At 36.8% G+C, this 7,390-nt stretch overlaps 1 long non-coding RNA gene across 1 annotated transcript; it reads left to right on the forward strand.

Annotated features, from left to right (window-relative positions):
• The first annotated feature begins 699 nt into the window (after nucleotides 1-699).
• Nucleotides 700-3,044, forward strand: LOC122034355. Its single transcript, XR_006126690.1, has 2 exons — nucleotides 700-2,656; nucleotides 2,741-3,044. It is a non-coding gene; the product is annotated as an uncharacterized LOC122034355 (long non-coding RNA).
• Nucleotides 3,045-7,390: the final 4,346 nt, after the last annotated feature.

Below are 7,390 nucleotides of genomic sequence, written 5' to 3' on the forward strand. Positions count from 1 at the left end.
ATAGTGACATTATAAAAGGGAAGTTCCTATCTACAAGTGGATGTATGCGTAACTTTATTATTTGATACACTCTTTGCCACATCATTCTTACTATTCTTCACTGTGCCGGAAATTAACTTGAGCGTTAGAGGCCTAACACCAGGAACCACTTTTCAGCTTGGTGCTAATACCTTTTATATTGCAGAATCACACGAAATCATCGCTCAATCAACCCTATAGCTACGTCCCTAACTTTCATCTTCTCCGCTTTGAGACAACATCAATAATAATAATAATAATAATAATAATAATAATAATAATAAAATTCTAACTTTGGGAAAAAGAAAGATATGATTTTATATCGTTAATTTTTAACGAAAATATTTTATATATGTATAAGTTTTTTTAAGCTGAGCAAATGGAATGGAGGGACTTAGCAGAAGGCTTAGAATCCTTAGAAAGCCCCCCTCCAATTTACAGGAAGAGATGTAAATTACAGAGTTAATTTTTTAACCGACCGAAGTAATTAGAAGATATTTATTTTTCCCAAGGATGTATCTCCAGCCTATTAAAATTGACATTATTTAATCTGATTAATAATTTTTTTTATAAATTAGTATTCGTGAGAACAAATCGGTTTTGAAAATTTGGGAGTAAAATGAAATATTCTCTGCTTCATCTGGATTGTAAAAAAATCTCGCGCATGGACATGGATGGCGTCGATCGCATCTCGCCTACAAATTCCTATGCGAACCTGCGCAACCTGGGTTTGTTTCTGGCCCACGACATGGGAATGCACCGTACGTGGACATGCCAAGATCTTAAATCCAGCTTGTGTAAGGTTCAGGTCCGTGCTAGGTTTTCAACCGAAGCGAGCGTCGAGCGAGAGGGATCTTCTCCAGGGTTGGTTCTGGAGTCCGCCGTGGTTCTTTCTCGACCTCTTTCTCACTCCGTTGATGCCATTGTTGCTTGTTTCCCAATCATTTGGATGTTCCCACAAGGATCTCTGCTGGTTAAAGGTTCGCCTGTCGTATTCGTTTTTTCTGCGGATTTCACTTCGTTGTTTGACGTCTTCTTGCCCGGTGAATTGATGAGTAAAGTAGTATGTCTCGTGCTTCCACGATGTTTGGCATTCTCCCGTTTGAGTTTATGGATTACCTTTTTTTTTCCCTTGGTCGGTCGATTAGGTTGTGGAAGATCTTTCTTTCGAGTTCCTGGTTTTGATTTGAGTGGTGATGGATCATCGACAGTAATTTTAACTTGTTTGTTGAACCCCTGAGCGATTCCTTCTGCTTTAATCTGAATCTCGTCAGGTATGACATACGCGGAAGCTTTACCATTTTTTTTTTTTATCTTGATATTGAGTCGGTGCTTTTTTTTTCTTTGCTGGAGTCATTTGTATATGACCTTTAGATTCTCTTTGTTTGGCTAGGTTTTACTGTGAACTAGTTGGTGGGCAGTTCTGTGGCTAAAATTTGACCTTCTGGAATGGAGACTATGGCTGTAGTTGCGCCGCATCGCAGTAAATGTTGCAGTAGAAGCGAATCACAACTTTGTAGAGACTTTAAAGGTTTTAGCTTCCGCATTTTTGAGTCTTCTGCTCGAATTCTGCCGTCACCCTGCTCTCCAGTTCGCCATTGCTACGGCCAGTATGAGCAGAAATCTCCTAGTTTTCACTCAGAACAAGAAGGAAAACAAAGAACTAAGAGGCAAACTATTTCATTGATCACCCCTCCAAAAGTAGCCTCCTTCGATGATAGCGTATCCCTTTCTGAGCGGTGGGCAGGCCCTGCCTACTCAAACTCACCTCCCCCAAGTTCTTTGCCAATCCCAAAATTTTCGCTTCGGCAGAAACGCAGTATTTCTCTGGAACTTCAAAGTCCAAAAGTTACTCGTACACTTCCCGCTCTTTCAAAATCCGCACCGTCCTCTCCTACTAACGATTCCCCTTTATCTGCTTGTAACTTGTTTTTCAACACTGTCATTGCTACGGAGAACTTGAGACGGATTCTCCAGTTGGATATTGAAGATCATTAAGGGAGACTCTGTTCAATCTCTTTGTAGTACATGTAGATAGTTAATCATAGTTGTGTCTGCTTCTGTATTTTCTAGCTTTAGATTAAAAGTTTACGAAGCTTCAGTAGGAATAAGTCCTATATCGTATTTTAGGTTCACTAATATTGAGCATGCATGATAAGGGATTAGAGTAAGTTTCCTGCAAATATATTACTTCTTTTGTAGCATTTAGGTCATGATTCAGCCCCCCTTATAATCTGAGTAAGTGAAAAAAAGGAAAAATTTGATAGTAGTTAGGAACTGCAGTCTCCCTTATAATGTGCAATATTCTCTGTGCTTTTTCTTGTCTATGTCACTATAATTCCTCCTTTGTTCATATTCTTTTTAGCTCTGTTTGATCTTTAGACATCAGTAACACAACCTTGTCACTTCCCGTTTTTTCAAAGGAAGAAGTGAGAAGTGTAATGCTGTACTTCTGATCTATCTCTTTCCTTATCTATCGCCAAGCATAGCCTATAGTTGCTTTTCATTAGTACCATTTTAGAGTGATCTTCTGTAATCAGTACTGGTAAATTTTGCATCAAATAGTTGTGTCTTCGTCCAGTTTAAGAGGTCTCTGGAGACTGGTGCACACTAGAAGCTGATTCGCAACCACGTCAAGGTGCACCATCGCTCTCTTCAGTACAAACTTTTTATTTATTTATTTACCACACATTTCAGACAATCGTGTAGCTTTTTGTTACAGAACCCTATGTTGGTGATAAATACAGCAGCTTAGATCGTAATTGGCGACACTGATGAACTTTTTTGCTGCTGCGGATGTTGCTACGTATCTGGGCTAACTTTTGGAACCAGTTGTGCTTTAAGGAAACCTTTGATTTTAATAATGGACCATGTAGAATTTGATTTTTCCTCTACGCAGACTAGATTTAAGTAGCCTTTTTCTAATAATGCTCCAATGTTAGTTTTTCTTTGTAAGAATTATGTTGTCCATGATGTTGCGTGTTTGGGTTATGGAATAAACAAAGAACTGAATGAATATTCCTAAAGATTGGAATAGATAAAGGCGTAGTTTATAAATTACTATTTCTTAGTTTGGTCCATAAGATAATTTTCATTTATATATAAAAAAAGTTAAAAGAAAGAATAGCCAATGTATACGGCTGATCATGTGATGCAAACAAAGAACATATACTAAAAAGGGCTCTATAGAATCTGCTGATGTTAAAAATTTTGCAGGAGTTACTTCTACGGTAGATAGTCGTGAGTGGGAGTAAATAAAGCACTTCAATTTTCAATTTAACAATTCCACTATTTTTAACTAGACTTAACCTCGGGTTGGGGTTGGCTTGGACCCAGCCTTGGCTTAGATCTGGCCTGGGTCCGTAATTGGGTCAATGTGTCGGTTGTTCGTAATTGGGTTAACGAGCTGGTTGTCCGTTGACCCAATTCGTCGAGTTGAACCGGAATCCATCCGACAATTCCTTAAATGCAAACTTGGCGGACCACTGGTTCGGCTCGTCGGTTCAACAAGGTTTTTGTTTTGCTCGTTGGAATGCGGTTCCTAGTCGTTGGGTGAGGGTGGGGGATTTTTTGGATATTTTTTTCAACGGTTAGGATCATTTGATTATTTTTTGATCAATGACTATGATTTAGTGTTTGTTACTATCTAAATTCTATAAATAGAGAGTTTTTTTTTATTATTTTCACACACATCTTCTCTACTCTTAATCTCAATTTCATATTCTCTATATGCTTTCGTTTCCAATTTTCAATTACAATGGAAGGAGGTCGTGAAGGTGCATCATCTCGAACTCGGAAGAGAAAGAAAATAATGTATCTGGGGGAGGAGGACTCCAACATTCAATCCATCGATGATGAGATCGAGCACATTCCGAATCTGACACCTGAAACACAAAGAAGTACCGATACAATTACTTCTAAGGTTTGAGAACTTCCTCTACAAAAGTTTTTTATTTTCACTAAACATTTTGAGAATGTCACTTTTTCGTTTAGAGAAATGCGTGCAAAATGTAAGCACTGCAATGCTTTATATAAATTCTAAGTCGGCGACGACTATAGGTCGTTGAAACGATATGTAGAAATGAAGCACCGGGCGGAATATGGACTCGATCTATCTCGAATACAATTATCAAGATTCTTTCCAACTAGCGGTAGTACTGATTCCGATTTATTTTTATATTCGGATAATAAATTAAGAGAATTATTAGTTAAATTTGTTTTCGTAGAACATATTTCTTTTAATTTTAAATCTAAATGTACATTTGAAGATTTTGTAAAGAATATCTTAATTTGTGTTAAACATATTTCCAGGACTACACTTACTCGTACAATTAAAAAATTAATAAAATAAGAAAAAATAATTTAATTGATGAATTTAGTAAATTGGATAATAAAATTTCTTTATGTTCCGATATTTGGAGTGATCATTCGCAAACACATTCGTATATGAGTGTGACTTGTCATTGGATCGATAACTCTTGGAACCTCCAAAAAAGATTGTTAGCTTATAGAGTTTTTAATGAATCACATAATGCTCATAACATCGCACAATTATTATGTTTAATTTTAGAAGAATATGGCTTAACTTATAAAATATTTTCAATATCATTAGATAATACTAGTTTCAATATCCTTCTATAGATGATCTAAAATTTATTTGTGTTGGTATATCACGTGGGATTTTTTAGGTCTCATTCCATTAATTTTACAAAATCCATCCCATTGTTTCATTATAGATGAATAGGACTATAAAAAAGAAATTACAATTGTAATTTGTTTAATATAACTTTCTAAAATTTTTAATCTATCTTGAACATAAATTTAAAACATGTAATACATATAAACCGCCAATAATAAGTTGACAAATAAATTTTAGATCATATATAGAAGGGGTATTGGAACTAGCATTATCTAATAATATTGAAAATAATAATTGTGTGATGTTATGAGGATTATGTGATTTATTAAAAACTCTATAAGCTAACAATTTTTTTTGGGAGGTTCCAAGAGTTATCGATCTAATGGCAAGTCACACCCATATACGAATGTATTTGCATCACTCCAAATATCGGAACATAAAGAAATTTTATTATCCAATTTACTAAATTCATCAATTAAATTCTTTTTTTCCCCTTATTTTACTAATTTTTTAATTGTACGAGTAAGTGTAGTTCTGGGAACATGTTTAACACATGAATTAAGATATTCTTTACAAAAATCTTCAAATATACATTTAGATCTAAAACTAAAAGAAAGATGTTCTACGGAAACAAATTTAACTAATAATTCTCTTAATTTATTATCTGAATATAAAAATAAATCGAAATCAGTACTACCGCCAGTTGGAGAAAATCTTGATAATTGTATTTGAGAATGGTTGAATACATATTCTGTCGGGTGCTTCATTTCTACATGTCGTTTCAATGACCTATAGTCGTCGCTGGCTGGGAATTTGTAGGAAGCATTGCAATGCTTATATTTTGCACGCATTTCTCCCGATGTAAGAGTGACATTCTCAAAATGTTTAGTGAAAATAGAAGACTTTAGACGAGGAAGTTTCTGAATCTTAGAAGTAATTGTATCGATACTTCTTTGTGTTTCAGGTGTCAGATTTGGAACGTGCTCTTTCTTATCGTCGGTGGATTGAATGTTGGGGGTCCTCCTCTCGCGGATTCATTATTTCATTTCCCTTCCGAGTTTGTGATGATGCACTTTCACGACTTCCTTCCATTGTAATTGAAAATTAGGAACGAAAGCGTATAGAAAATATAAAATTGAGATTAAGAGTAGAGAAAATGTGTGTGAAATGATAAAATAAACTCTCTATTTATAGAGTTTGGATAGTAACCGCCACTAAATCATAACCATTGATTAAAAATCGGTCAAATGATCCTAACCGTTGAAAAAATACTCAAAAAACCCCCCTCCCCCAATGACTAGGAATCGGTTACCGACAGGCCGAATCAGTGGTTAACGGGTAATCCGCTGGGTTTGTATTTAAGGAATCGGAACCGGCTTGACAAGTTGCCGGGCCGGTTCCGGTTCCGATTCGACCCGACGAACAGGGTCAACGGGCAAGCGACCTGTTGACCCGGTTACGGGCTCGGGCTAGACCTGACCCGGGTTCAGTTTAAACTAGACGAACACATAGAAACTGATTTCATGTCATTTCAAGGTCTCTAGGTACATCAGTCGATTTCAAGATCGAAATCGACTAATGGACATAGAGAAATTGAAATGATATGAAACTAGTTTCTATGTGTTCGTCTAGTTCTCCTAATTTGTAAAATACTATTAAATATCAATTTGATGCAATATATTGAAAGCATTGATTTTTTTTTAAAACAATGGTCGAATGAACCTAAATAAAATCAATGTAGGTTCATTCGGCCAAAATTGGTTGATGGACCTAGAGAGCTTGGAATGAAGTGAAACCTGATCTTATGAGTTCTTCTAGTTCTTATTATTATATCAATTCTCTCAAACATCAATTTCATTAAATATATTGAGAGTATAATTTTTTGATAATGAATTAATTTTTTAGATACATTCGTATTTAAAAAATCATTGCTCTTAATATATTGGATAAAATAGATGTTTTATATCATTTTTATAATATGGAAAACTAAACTAGATGAATACATAGGAACTGGATTTATGTCATTTTGAGGTCTCTAAGTCCAACAATCGGTTTCAGCCAAAATTGGCTGATGGACATTGAGATCTCGAAATGATATGAAATCAGTTCTTATGTGTTCGTCTAGTTCTCCTAATTGTAACAATACTATCAAATATCAATTTGACCGAGTATATTGAGAGTAGTAATTTTTTAAATATGAATTAGTTTTTAAATATACTCGGTTAAATTAATGCTTGATAGTTGATCCTGTCCGAATCGCCGAACCAATGGACGCTGGGCACGTGGCGCTCTCCTAGTCGATGGCACAGGCCTCCGAAGCTCCGGCGATCCTGCACAGAAGTCGGGCCGGGAAGGGGTTCCCGGCGGCGACCCTCCGACGCTCAAGTCAGGTAAGTAGTGGAAAAAGGAGCTCCCAAGCTTGTAGAATGCGTACCTCCGGCGAAGTCTACGGTTCTTTATATAGGGCGATGAAAAAGCTCCTACACGCCTATCGAGGCGCGTGCGTATCCGCAGCCCATGCCTCGGTGTGTGCCTGTCAGAAAACTTACCTGACGCCATACTGCAACAGTCCCATCGCGCCTTCGATGGGACAGCAAGACACCCCATTGTCAGACTAGGAGTATGACTTAGCCATGTGACTTGACGGCTATCAGGAGATGTTCCTGTTCTCCTTTACCGCCGGCCGGGACGTACGTCCGGCCGGCTGGATGGAGAACATCGTCCGGACGGCCT

Source organism: Zingiber officinale, chromosome 11B (genome assembly GCF_018446385.1).
Source record: "Zingiber officinale cultivar Zhangliang chromosome 11B, Zo_v1.1, whole genome shotgun sequence".
Classification (NCBI taxonomy): domain Eukaryota; kingdom Viridiplantae; phylum Streptophyta; class Magnoliopsida; order Zingiberales; family Zingiberaceae; genus Zingiber; species Zingiber officinale.